Genomic DNA, 15,151 nt, shown 5'->3' with positions numbered 1-15,151 from the left:
TGAGCAGGCATCAATCGAAATTTGCGTGGCCCCAACAGGATGAAAGATCCTCACACAACGAAAGACACAGTTGACAAACTACATCCTGCTGGAGTTCACCAAATCAGTTGCAAATGTGGATTGGTGTATGTATGTGAGATGGGCGACGTATCAGCACATAGGTATCGAACATGAATGACACATCCGAGTATGACATCACACCTGGATCAGTGCAGCAAACAGTCGATTTTGGTAAAGCAAGCATGTTGTGGAAACAGCTCTTACATTCAGGAGGAAGAAGAGGGAGGCAATAGAAACAGTCAGCCCACTGGCCAGTACGAATAGACAAGATGGGCACCGACTTCAGACGTCTTGGTTGCCAACAATAACAGCACTACAGGACAACAGTTAACTTGAAGCCACATACAGAGGCGCACAGGAGACTGCAGTGGCTGTAGGTTAGGTCACGTTACGTTATCACATATTGACACACTTCAGCCAGCACTAAAATTCAAGGAAAAGACACCACATCATAGTTGTCGCCTGCTTTTCGATTACCCGATTTCCACAAATCACAACCAGTAATGCAAACATCAAACAAAATGTCGGGTTTTCACATATGAAAAGAAATAATAGAAACACCAATAACTATTTCTAACATCGCTCCCCTTCATCCTAAACAGCCTATCAGAATTAGACAACAGCCAAGCATGCTGGTATATTGAAACTAGAGGTTTCTCTCTCAGCAGTAAACAAACCACCCGGAAGAAAGTCACTTCCAATGAGAACCGTACCATCTGTGGTCTTATATTTCTTCACAATGTGGTCACAAGCAAACAAAAATTTTAATGAATGTTTTACAAATACTGAAACGGAGGAACGAAAAGGTATTCTCCTGAGCAACTGTAAGGCATTTTCAACCAGGCCAGGTTTGTAAAGATTACTGAGTCTAAATAAAGTTGAAGGATCATCACTGTTTTCCAAGCAGCCTCATATCACTCCAGTTACAAAAAAAAAAAAATTGTGAGAAAAAACATTCAGTACATGGTCTCAAGGGGGATAATTGAATGGTCAACCAACAGGTATAATAAACCACTTGTAGTTCATGGAGAATAACGGTGATTTCAGGATGGTGCTGGAAGCAAGTATGTTGAATGAAGTTGAAGTAAGAGAGAGTGACAGACTAGCTAACATAGATGAAATTTTGCAAACGTTCCACTCATGTACATTTCTCACATCTTTTGATATGACTTGTGGCTATTGGAATATCACTTTGGCCAAGGGATCTAGGCCATGCACACAATTCTTACATCAAGGTAAGTGTTTAGTATACTGTGTGATGCAATTTGCTCTGTACTAGTCTGTGTGCGTTTATCAGAGCTGTTGACAACGTGCTAGGTGCGAAATTAACTGATGAAATAACAGTCTATGTAGATTACCTCATAGTGAGTGCAGAATGCTTCAGACACTGTAATTTCCTCAATGAAGTGTTGAGAGCCATGCATAGAGCAGGTATGAAACTAACTTCTGTAAATCTGAAGGTGTAAAGAAGAAAATTTCATTTGTGTGTTACAGGATTAACAAGGAAGGCATACAGCCTCATGCAGAATAGCTTGCTGCTAGTGCGGGTATCCCACCACCCATGCTGGAGTACAGCTTTCATTTAGTAAGAACATGAGCAGACAAGGCAAATGCGACCATTATATTGGACTCACAAGATTATAACAAATGAATGGGGGATCTTCCAAGTAAATCCATTTACAGAAACTTCACAGAGATCCAACGTACAAGACAATCAAATCGACACAAGCACTACTAAAGTAAACTAGAATGAATTCTGACACGGCCAGAAGACCCATCTCACAAGTTCCACAGGCACCAAAAAAATTTGGTGCTATGGAGGTCCACAATGGGGCCTTTCCTCTACAACCAATTGTGAGTACCATTAATTCACCAACGTACGGTCTAGGCAAGGAACGGGCCCCAAAGCTCCGACATTTGGTCAGCTAAACATAATAGTACATTAACGACAATAGCAATTCGGTGAAACATTTAAAACAAAACTGTATCTCGGCCACAGAAATTATGGTTAGCTTCGATGTCAAGTCTTTATTCATGATTGCACCTATACACGACACCATGAACAGGGACGCATGGCACCCGATATCTGCGATCTAGTGCTCCACTGTGTTTAACGAGCACCTTTTTCAGGCGGAAAGGGAAATTTTATGAACAGAGAGGTGGAGTAGCAATGGGCTACCCTCTTTCGCCTATTGCAGTAGACATCTTTATGGAAGAATTTGAAGAAACAGCATTCCAGTCTGCACCATTACACACAGATTAATGGCTCGGAGATATACAAAGTACTTTTATCATCTGGCCACATGGAGAGGAAGAGCTACGAAATTTCCAACAGCACCTCAACCATCAGCACGAAGTATCCAATTTACTATGGATATGGAAAAGAATCGCGTACTGCCTTTCCTCGGTGTGGACGTTTACAGAAAGCCTGATGGATAACTGGGCCATAGATAAAATAATAAGCCAACCTGAGCTCACTGGCACCTGCATGCCACATCCCAATATCACCCTACACAGAAGAAACCAAAACTGCTCTCAGGATCAGCAATGAGGAACATCTAAAGGGTGAACTACAAAACCTCCAGTCCATTTTTTGTGCCAACGGTTAGGGAGTGAATGTACTACATAAAACTATAGTGACAATGTATGAAGGCTATAGAGGATAGCAAAAGAAAGCACAAAACATTGCTCGATTACCATATGTTCAAAGTGTCACTGAACCAGTGGGCAAAATTCTCCATTGAGCAGGCATCAATCGAAATTTGCATGGCCCCAACAGGATGAAAGATGTTCCTCACACAACGAAAGACACAGTTGACAAACTACATCCTGCTGGAGTTCACGAAATCAGTTGCAAATGTGGATTGGTGTATGTATGTGAGATGGGCGACGTATCAGCACACAGGTATCTGAACATGAATGACACATCCGAGTATGACATCACACCTGGATCAGTGCAGCAAACAGTCGATTTTGGTAAAGCAAGCATGTTGTGGAAACAGCTCTTACATTCAGCAGGAAGAAGAGGGAGGCAATAGAAACAGTCAACCCACTGGCCAGTACGAACAGACAAGATGGGCACCGACTTCAGACGTCTTGGTTGCCAACAATAACAGCACTACAGGACAACAGTTAACTTGAAGCCACATACAAAGGTGTACAGGAGACTGCAGTGGCTGTTGGTTAGGTCACGTTACGTTATCACATATTGACACACTTCAGACAGCACTAAAATTCAAGGACAAGACACCACATCATAGTTGTCGCCTGCTTTACCATTACCCGATTTCCACAAATCACAACCAGTAATGCAAACATCAAACAAAATGTCGGGTTTTCACCTATGAAAAGAAATAATAGAAACACCAATAACTATTTCTAACATCGCTCCCCTTCATCCTAAACAGCCTATCAGAATTAGACAACAGCCAAGCATGCTGGTATATTGAAACTAGAGGTTTCTCACTCAGCAGTAAACAAACCACCCAGAAGAAAGTCACTTCCAATGAGAACCGTACCATCTGTGGTCTTATATTTCTTCACAATGTGGTCACAAGCAAACAAAAATTTTAATGAATGTTTTACAAATACTGAAACGGAGGAACGAAAAGGTATTCTCCTGAGCAACTGTAAGGCATTTTCAACCAGGCCAGGTTTGTAAAGATTACTGAGTCAAAATAAAGTTGAAGGATCATCACTGTTTTCCAAGCAGCCTCATATCACTCCAGTTACAAAAAAAACAAGTGGTGAGAAAAAACAATCAATACATGGTCTCAAGGGGGATAATTGAATGGTCAACCAGCAGGTATAATAAACCACTTGTAGTTCATGGAGAATAACGGTGGTTTGAGGTTGGTGCTGGAAGCAAGTAAGTTGAATGAAGTTGTAGTAATAGAGAGTGACAGACTAGCTAACATAGATGAAATTTTGCAAAAGTTCCACTCATGTACATTTCTCACATCTTTTGATATGACTTGTGGCTATTGGAATAGCACTTTGGCCAAGGGATCTAGGCCATGCACACAATTCTTACATCAAGGTAAGTGTTTAGTATACTGTGTGATGCCATTTGCTCTGTACTAGTCTGTGTGCGTTTATCAGAGCTGTTGACAACGTGCTAGGTGCGAAATTAACTGATGAAATAACAGTCTATGTAGATTACCTCATAGTGACTGCAGAATGCTTCAAACACTGTAATTTCCTCAATGAAGTGTTGAGAGCCATGTATAGAGGAGGTATGAAACTAACTTCTGTAAATCTGAAGATGTAAAGAAGAAAATTTCATTTGTGGGTTACAGGATTAACAAGGAAGGCGTACAGCCACATGCAGAATAGCTTGCTGCTAGTGCGGGTATCCCACCACCCATGCTGGAGTATAGCTTTCATTTAGTAAGAACATGAGCAGACAAGGCAAATGCGACCATTATATTGGACTCACAAGATTATAACAAATGAATGGGGGATCTTCCAAGTAAATCCATTTACAGAAACTTCACAGAGATCCAACGTACAAGACAATCAAATCGACACAAGCACTACCAAAGTAAACTAGAATGAATTCTGACACGGCCAGAAGACCCATCTCACAAGTTCCACAGGCACCAAAAAAATTTGGTGCTCTGGAGGTCCACAAAGAGGCCTTTCCTCTACAACCAATTGTGAGTACCATTAATTCACCAACGTACGGTCTAGGGAAGGAACGTGCCCCAAAGCTCCGACATTAGGTCATAATAGTACATTAACGACAATAGCAATTCGGTGAAACATTTAAAACAAAACTGTATCTCGGCCACAGAAATTATGGTTAGCTTCAATGTCAAGTCTTTATTCATGATTGTACCTATACACGACACCATGAACAGGGACGCATGGCACCCGATATCTGCGATCTTGTGCTCCACAGTGTTTAACGAGCACCTTTTTCAGGCGGAAAGGGAAATTTTATGAACAGAGAGGTGGAGTAGCAATGGGCTACCCGCTTTCGCCTATTGCAGTACACATCTTTATGGAAGAATTTGAAGAAACAGCATTCCAGTCTGCACCATTACACACAGATTAATGACTCGGAGATATACAAAGTACTTTTATCATCTGGCCACATGGAGAGGAAGAGCTACGAAATTTCCAACAGCACCTCAACCATCAGCACGAAGTATCCAATTTACCATAGATATGGAAAAGAATCGCGTACTGCCTTTCCTCGGTGTGGACGTTTACAGAAATCCTGATGGATAACTGGGCCATAGATAAAATAATAAGCCAACACGTGCTCACTGGCACCTGCATGCCACATCCCAATATCACCCTACACAGAAGAAACCAAAACTGCTCTCAGGATCAGCAATGAGGAACATCTAAAGGGTGAACTACAAAACCTCCAGTCCATTTTTTGTGCCAATGGTTAGGGAGTGAATGTACTACATAAAACTATAGTGACAATGTATGAAGGCTATAGAGGATAGCAAAAGAAAGCACAAAACATTGCTCGATTACCATATGTTCAAAGTGTCACTGAACCAGTGGGCAAAATTCTCCATTGAGCAGGCATCAATCGAAATTTGCGTGGCCCCAACAGGATGATAGATGTTCCTCACACAACAAAACGCACAGTTGACAAACTACATCCTGCTGGAGTTCACGAAATCAGTTGCAAATGTGGATTGGTGTATGTATGTGAGATGGGCGACGTATCAGCACACAGGTATCTGAACATGAATGACACATCCGAGTATGACATCACACCTGGATCATTGCAGCAAACAGTCGATTTTGGTAAAGCAAGCATGTTGTGGAAACAGCTCTTACATTCAGGAGGAAGAAGAGGGAGGCAATAGAAACAGTCAGCCCACTGGCCAGTACGAATAGACAAGATGGGCACCGACTTCAGACGTCTTGGTTGCCAACAATAACAGCACTACAGGACAACAGTTAACTTGAAGCCACATACAGAGGCGCACAGGAGACTGCAGTGGCTGTAGGTTAGGTCACGTTACGTTATCACATATTGGCACACTTCAGACAGCACTAAAATTCAAGGAAAAGACACCACATCATAGTTGTCGCCTGCTTTTCCATTACCCGATATCCACAAGTCACAACCAGTAATGCAAACATCAAACAAAATGTTGGGTTTTCACCTATGAAAAGAAATAATAGAAACACCAATAACTATTTCTAACATCGCTCCCCTTCATCCTAAACAGCCTATCAGAATTACACAACAGCCAAGCATGCTGGTATATTGAATATAGTGGTTCCTCACTCAGCAGTAAATAAACCACCCGGAAGAAAGTCACTTCCAATGAGGACCGTACCATCTGTGGTCTTATATTTCTTCACAATGTGGTCACAAGCCCACAAAAATTTTAATGAATGTTTTACAAATACTGAAACGGAGGAACGAAAAGGTATTCTCCTGAGCAACTGTAAGGCATTTTCAACCAGGCCAGGTTTGGAAAGATTACTGAGTCTAAATAAAGTTGAAGGATCATCACTGTTTTCCAAGCAGCCTCATATCACTCCAGTTACAAAAAAAACAAGTGGTGAGAAAAAACATTCAGTACATGGTCTCAAGGGGGATAATTGAATGGTCAACCAACAGGTATAATAAACCACTTGTAGTTCATGGAGAATAACGGTGGTTTCAGGTTGGTGCTGGAAGCAAGTATGTTGAATGAAGTTGAAGTAAGAGAGAGTGACAGACTAGCTAACATAGATGAAATTTTGCAAACGTTCCACTCATGTACATTTCTCACATCTTTTGATATGACTTGTGGCTATTGGAATGTCACTTTGGCCAAGGGATCTAGGCCATGCACACAATTCTTACATCAAGGTAAGTGTTTAGTATACTGTGTGATGCAATTTGTTCTGTACTAGTCTGTGTGCGTTTATCAGAGCTGTTGACAACGTGCTAGGTGCGAAATTAACTGATGAAATAACAGTCTATGTAGATTAACTCATAGTGAGTGCAGAATGCTTCAAACACTGTAATTTCCTCAATGAAGTGTTGAGAGCCATGCATAGAGCAGGTATGAAACTAACTTCTGTAAATCTGAAGATGTAAAGAAGAAAATTTCATTTCTGGGTTACAGGATTAACAAGGAAGGCATACAGCCTCATGCAGAATAGCTTGCTGCTAGTGCGGGTATCCCACCACCCATGCTGGAGTACAGCTTTCATTTAGTAAGAACATGAGCAGACAAGGCAAATGCGACCATTATATTGGACTCGCAAGATTATAACAAATGAATGGGGGATCTTCCAAGTAAACCCATTTACAGAAACTTCACAGAGATCCAACGTACCAGACAATCAAATCGACACAAGCACTACCAAAGTAAACTAGAATGAATTCTGACACGGCCAGAAGACCCATCTCACAAGTTCCACAGGCACCAAAAAAATTTGGTGCTCTGGAGGTCCACAAAGAGGCCTTTCCTCTACAACCAATTGTGAGTACCATTAATTCACCAACGTACGGTCTAGGGAAGGAACGGGCCCCAAAGCTCTGACATTTGGTCAGCTAAACATAATAGTACATTAACAACAATAGCAATTCGGTGAAACATTTAAAACAAAACTGTATCTCGGGCACAGAAATTATGGTTAGCTTCGATGTCAAGTCTTTATTCATGATTGTACCTATACACGACACCATGAACAGGGACGCAAAGCACCCGATATCTGCGCTCTTGTGCTCCACTGTGTTTAACGAGCACCTTTTTCAGGCGGAAAGGGAAATTTTATGAACAGAGAGGTGGAGTAGCAATGGGCTACCCACTTTCGCCTATTGCAATAGACATCTTCATGGAAGAATTTGAAGAAACAGCATTCCAGTCTGCACCATTACACACAGATTAATGGCTCGGAGATATACAAAGTACTTTTATCATCTGGCCACATGGAGAGGAAGAGCTACGAAAATTCCAACAGCACCTCAACCATCAGCACGAAGTATCCAATTTACTATGGATATGGAAAAGAATCGCGTACTGCCTTTCCTCGGTGTGGACGTTTACAGGAAGCCTGATGGATAACTGGGCCATAGATAAAATAATAAGCCAACCTGAGCTCACTGGCACCTGCATGCCACATCCCAATATCACCCTACACAGAAGAAACCAAAACTGCTCTCAGGATCAGCAATGAGGAACATCTAAAGGTTGAACTACAAAACCTCCAGTCCATTTTTTGTGCCAACGGTTAGGGAGTGAATGTACTACATAAAACTATAGTGACAATGTATGAAGGCTATAGAGGATAGCAAAAGAAAGCACAAAACATTGCTCGATTACCATATGTTCAAAGTGTCACTGAACCAGTGGGCAAAATTCTCCATTGAGCAGGCATCAATCGAAATTTGCGTGGCCCCAACAGGATGAAAGATGTTCCTCACACAACGAAAGACACAGTTGACAAACTACATCCTGCTGGAGTTCACCAAATCAGTTGCAAATGTGGATTGGTGTATGTATGTGAGATGGGCGACGTATCAGCACACAGGTATCTGAACATGAATGACACATCCGAGTATGACATCACACCTGGATCAGTGCAGCAAACAGTCGATTTTGGTAAAGCAAGCATGTTGTGGAAACAGCTCTTACATTCAGGAGGAAGAAGAGGGAGGCAATAGAAACAGTCAGCCCACTGGCCAGTACGAATAGACAAGATGGGCACCGACTTCAGACGTCTTGGTTGCCAACAATAACAGCACTACAGGACAACAGTTAACTTGAAGCCACATACAGAGGCGCACAGGAGACTGCAGTGGCTGTAGGTTAGGTCACGTTACGTTATCACATATTGGCACACTTCAGACAGCACTAAAATTCAAGGAAAAGACACCACATCATAGTTGTCGCCTGCTTTTCCATTACCCGATTTCCACAAATCACAACCAGTAATGCAAACATCAAACAAAATGTCGGGTTTTCACCTATGAAAAGAAATAATAGAAACACCAATAACTATTTCTAACATCGCTCCCCTTCATCCTAAACAGCCTATCAGAATTACACAACAGCCAAGCATGCTGGTATATTGAAACTAGAGGTTTCTCACTCAGCAGTAAACAAACCACCCGGAAGAAAGTCACTTCCAATGAGAACCGTACCATCTGTGGTCTTATATTTCTTCACAATGTGGTCACAAGCAAACAAAAATTTTAATGAATGTTTTACAAATACTGAAACGGAGGAACGAAAAGGTATTCTCCTGAGCAACTGTAAGGCATTTTCAACCAGGCCAGGTTTGTAAAGATTACTGAGTCTAAATAAAGTTGAAGGATCATCACTGTTTTCCAAGCAGCCTCATATCACTCCAGTTACAAAAAAAACAAGTGGTGAGAAAAAACATTCAATACATGGTCTCAAATGGTATAATGGAATGGTCAACCAGCAGGTATAATAAACCACTTGTAGTTCATGGAGAATAACAGTGGTTTCAGGTTGGTGCTGGAATCAAGTAAGTTGAATGAAGTTGTAGTAAGAGAGAGTGACAGACTAGCTAACATAGATGAAATTTTGCAAAAGTTCCACTCATGTACATTTCTCACATCTTTTGATATGACTTGTGGCTATTGGAATAGCACTTTGGCCAAGGGATCTAGGCCATGCACACAATTCTTACATCAAGGTAAGTGTTTAGTACACTGTTGATGCCATTTGCTCTGTACTAGTCTGTGTGCGTTTATCAGAGCTGTTGACAACGTGCTAGGTGCGAAATTAACTGATGAAATAACAGTCTATGTAGATTACCTCATAGTGAGTGCAGAATGCTTCAAACACTGTAATTTCCTCAATGTAGTGTTGAGAGCCATGTATAGAGCAGGTATGAAACTAACTTATGTAAACCAGAGGATGTAAAGAAGAAAATTTCATTTGTGTGTTACAGGATTAACAAGGAAGGCATACAGCCTCATGCAGAATAGCTTGCTGCTAGTGCGGGTATACCACCACCCATGCTGGAGTACAGCTTTCATTTAGTAAGAACATGAGCAGACAAGGCAAATGCGACCATTATATTGGACTCACAAGATTATAACAAATGAATGGGGGATCTTCCAAGTAAATCCATTTATAGAAACTTCACAGAGATCCAACGTACAAGACAATCAAATCGACACAAGCACTACTAAAGTAAACTAGAATGAATTCTGACACGGCCAGAAGACCCATCTCACAAGTTCCACAGGCACCAAAAAAATTTGGTGCTCTGGAGGTCCACAAAGAGGCCTTCCCTCTACAACCGATTGTGAGTACCATTAATTCACCAACGTAAGATCTAGGGAAGGAACGGGCCCCAAAGCTCCGACATTTGGTGAGCTAAACATAATAGTACATTAACGACAATAGCAATTCGGTGAAACATTTAAAACAAAACTGTATCTCGGCCACAGAAATTATGGTTAGCTTCGATGTCAAGTCTTTATTCATGATTGTACCTATACACGACACCATGAACAGGGACGCATGGCACCCGATATCTGCGATCTAGTGCTCCACTGTGTTTAACGAGCACCTTTTTCAGGCGGAAATTGAAATTTTATGAACAGAGAGGTGGAGTAGCAATGGGCTACCCTCTTTCGCCTACTGCAGTAGACATCTTTATGGAAGAATTTGAAGAAACAGCATTCCAGTCTGCACCATTACACACAGATTAATGGCTCGGAGATATACAAAGTACTTTTATCATCTGGCCACATGGCGAGGAAGAGCTATGAAATTTCCAACAGCACCTCAACCATCAGCACGAAGTATCCAATTTACTATGGATATGGAAAGAATCGCGTACTGCCTTTCCTCGGTGTGGACGTTTACAGAAAGCCTGATGGATAACTGGGCCATAGATAAAATAATAAGCCAACCTGTGCTCACAGGCACCTGCAAGCCACATCCCAATATCACCCTACATAGAAGAAACCAAAACTGCTCTCAGGATCAGCGATGAGGAAGATCTAAAGGGTGAACTACAAAACCTCCAGTCCATTTTTTGTGCCAACGGTTATGGAGTGAATGTACTACATAAAACTATAGTGACAATGTATGAAGGCTATAGAGGATAGCAAAAGAAAGCACAAAACATTGCTCGATTACCATATGTTCAAAGTGTCACTGAACCAGGGGGCAAAATTCTCCATTGAGCAGGCATCAATCGAAATTTGCGTGGCCCCAACAGGATGAAAGATGTTCCTCACACAACGAAAGACACAGTTGACAAACTACATCCTGCTGGAGTTCACGAAATCAGTTGCAAATGTGGATTGGTGTATGTATGTGAGATGGGCGACGTATCAGCACACAGGTATCTGAACATGAATGACACATCCGAGTATGACATCACACCTGGATCAGTGCAGCAAACAGTCGATTTTGGTAAAGCAAGCATGTTGTGGAAACAGCTCTTACATTCAGGAGGAAGAAGAGGGAGGCAATAGAAACAGTCAGCCCACTGGCCAGTACGAACAGACAAGATGGGCACCGACTTCCGACGTCTTGGTTGCCAACAATAACAGCACTACAGGACAACAGTTAACTTGAAGCCACATAGAGAGGCACACAGGAGACTGCAGTGGCTGTAGGTTAGGTCACGTTACGTTATCACATATTGGCAAACTTCAGACAGCACTAAAATTCAAGGAAAAGACACCACATCATAGTTGTCGCCTGGTTTTCCATTACCCGATTTCAACAAATCACAACCAGTAATGCAAACATCAAACAAAATGTCAGGTTTTCACCTATGAAAAGAAATAATAGGAACACCAATAACTATTTCTAACATCGCTCCCCTTCATCCTAAACAGCCTATCAGAATTACACAACAGCAAAGCATGCTGGTATATTGAAAACAGAGGTTTCTCACTCAGCAGTAAACAAACCACCCGGAAGAAAGTCGCTTGCAATGAGGACCGTACCATCTGTGGTCTTATATTTCTTCACAATGTGGTCACAAGCCCACAAAAATTTTAATGAATGTTTTACAAATACTGAAACGGAGGAACGAAAAGGTATTCCCCTGAGCAACTGTAAGGCATTTTCAACCAGGCCAGGTTTGTAAAGATTACTGAGTGCAAAATAAAGTTGAAGGATCATCACTGTTTTCCAAGCAGCCTCATATCACTCCAGTTACAAAAAAAACAAGTGGTGAGAAATAACATTCAATACATGGTCTCAAGGGGGATAATGGAATGGTCAACCAGCAGGTATAATAAACCACTTGTAGTTCATGGAGAATAACAGTGGTTTCAGATTGGTGCTGGAAGCAAGTAAGTTGAATGAAGTTGTAGTAAGAGAGAGTGACAGACTAGCTAACATAGATGAAATTTTGCAAAAGTTCCACTCATGTATATTTCTCACATCTTTTGATATGACTTGTCGCTATTGGAATATCACTTTGGCCAAGGGATCTAGGCCATGCACACAATTCTTACATCAAGGTAAGTGTTTAGTATACTGTGTGATGCCATTTGCTCTGTACTAGTCTGTGTGCGTTTATCACAGCTGTTGACAACGTGCTAGGTGCGAAATTAACTCATGAAATAACAGTCTATGTAGATTACCTCATAGTGAGTGCAGAATGCTTCAAACACTGTAATTTCCTCAATGAAGTGTTGAGAGCCATGTATAGAGGAGATATGAAACTAACTTCTGTAAATCTGAAGATGTAAAGTAAATCCATTTACAGAAACTTCACAGAGATCCAACGTACAAGACAATCAAATCGACACAAGCACGACTAAAGTACTGTTTGTATAAAGCGTTTTTGTACTTATTTGCTGCGCTTAGCTTTTAAATAGTTTTTCTGGGAAAACCTAGCGTAGTTTTCGCGTCTCGTATTTCAGTGAGTGTTTCTTGATTATCAGAGTAGCTCATCAGAAGATTATCTTGGGAATTTGTCACCGTATAGGGTAGGGTAAACATAGTCATGTGTAGGGACTGTGGTTGTTGTGAGCGGACGCAAGGAGAATTGGCCACTCTTTGGGGGCAGGTGGAGGCTTTGTCTGTTAGGCTCATCGAGCTCGAGGCGCAGGCGTCGGCTCGTAGTGGCGTTGGGGCAACTGTGGTGAGACCTATGCCTACTTCGGTGGCCTTGGAATCACATGGAACCCCTGATGTCGCTGCGTCTTCCGGCAGTGAGCATCTTACCGGTCAGCCATCACTCCAGGGTGAATGGCGGACAGTGGTGGGCTCGCACGTGCCTGGCCGAAAGGCGAAGGTGGGATCTGGCCGCGTGGCAGCTGCCTTACCCCTTTCCAACAGGTACGGGGTGCTTCCTAGTGGTGATGACATCGTTTCCGAGCCACCACAGGATGCCTCGCCTGTTGGGCCAGTGGCCGATTCTCCGGCAAGGTCCCGACAGTCACAGAGGGCGGGCCTATTAGTTATAGGGAGCTCCAACGTTAGGCGGGTTATGGAGCCCCTCAGGAAAATAGCGGGTAGGTTGGGGAAGAATGCCAGTGTGCACTCGGTGTGCTTGCTGGGGGGTCTCGCCCGTAATGTGGAGGAGGCCCTTCCGGCAGCTATTGAACGCACTGGGTGTGACCGGCTGCAGATAGTAGCACATGTCGGAACGAATGACGCCTGCCGCTTGGGTTCTGAGGCCATCCTTGGTTCCTTCCGGCGGCTGGCTGATTTGGTGAAGACAACCAGCATCGCACGCGGAGTGCAAGCTGAGCTTAATATCTGCAGCATAGTGCCCAGAGTCGATCGCGGTCCTCTGGTTTGGAGCCGTGTGGAGGGTCTAAACCAGAGGCTCAGACGACTCTGCGACTATAATGGTTGCAAATTCATCGACCTCCGTTATTGGGTGGAGAACTGTAGGGCCCCCCTAGACAGGTCAGGCTTGCACTACACACCGGAAGCAGCTACTAGGGTAGCAGAGTACGTGTGGCGTGCACACGGGGGTTTTTTAGGTTAGAGGGACCCCCCCTTGGGCGAAACGATAAAATACCTGACGGCTTACCAGAGAGGACATTATCATCGTTGATAAAGAACGTCCGTCCTCAGAGACCAAAAACAGGAAAAGTTAACGTAATATTGGTAAACTGCAGGAGTATCCAGGGCCAGGTTCCTGAATTAGTATCTCTTATTGAAGGAAATAGTGCGCATATAGTATTAGGAACGGAAAGTTGGTTAAAACCGGAAGTGAACAGTAACGAAATCCTAGACACAGAATGGAATATATACCGCAAGGATAGGATAAACGCCAATGGTGGAGGAGTATTTATAGCAGTAAAGAATTCAATAATATCCAGTGAAGTTATTAGCGAATGCGAATGTGAAATAATCTGGGTTAAGCTAAGTATCAAAGGTGGGTCAGATATGATAGTCGGATGCTTCTATAGACCACCTGCATCAGCAACCGTAGTAGTTGAGCGCCTCAGAGAGAACCTGCAGAACGTCGTGAAGAAGTTTCGTGATCATACTATTGTAATAGGGGGAGACTTCAATCTACCAGGTATAGAATGGGATAGTCACACAATCAGAACTGGAGCCAGGGACAGAGACTCTTGTGACATTATCCTGACTGCCTTGTCCGAGAATTACTTCGAGCAGATAGTTAGAGAACCAACTCGTGAAGCTAACGTTTTAGACCTCATAGCAACAAATAGACCGGAACTTTTCGACTCCGTGAATGTAGAAGAGGGTATCAGTGATCATAAGTCAGTGGTTGCATCAATGACTACAAGTGTAATAAGAAATGCCAAGAAAGGAAGGAAAATATATTTGCTTAACAAGAGTGATAGGGCACAAATCGCAGAATATCTGAGTGACCACCATCAAACGTTCATTTCTGAGGAAGAGGATGTGGAACAAAAATGGAAAAAATTCAGAAACATCGTCCAGTACGCCTTAGATAAGTTTGTACCGACTAAGGTCCAAAGCGAGGGGAAAGATCCACCGTGGTATAACAATCATGTACGAAAGGTACTACGGAAACAAAGAAAGCTTCATCATAGGTTTAAGAGTAGTCGAATCATAGCTGATAAGGAAAAGCTGAACGAAGCGAAAAAGAGCGTAAAGAGAGCAATGAGAGAAGCATTCAACGAATTCGAACATAAAACATTGGCAAACAATCTAAACAA

Source organism: Schistocerca cancellata, chromosome 5 (genome assembly GCF_023864275.1).
Source record: "Schistocerca cancellata isolate TAMUIC-IGC-003103 chromosome 5, iqSchCanc2.1, whole genome shotgun sequence".
NCBI classification, from domain to species: Eukaryota; Metazoa; Arthropoda; class Insecta; order Orthoptera; family Acrididae; genus Schistocerca; species Schistocerca cancellata.
Note: the sequence above shows the minus strand (reverse complement) of the source record.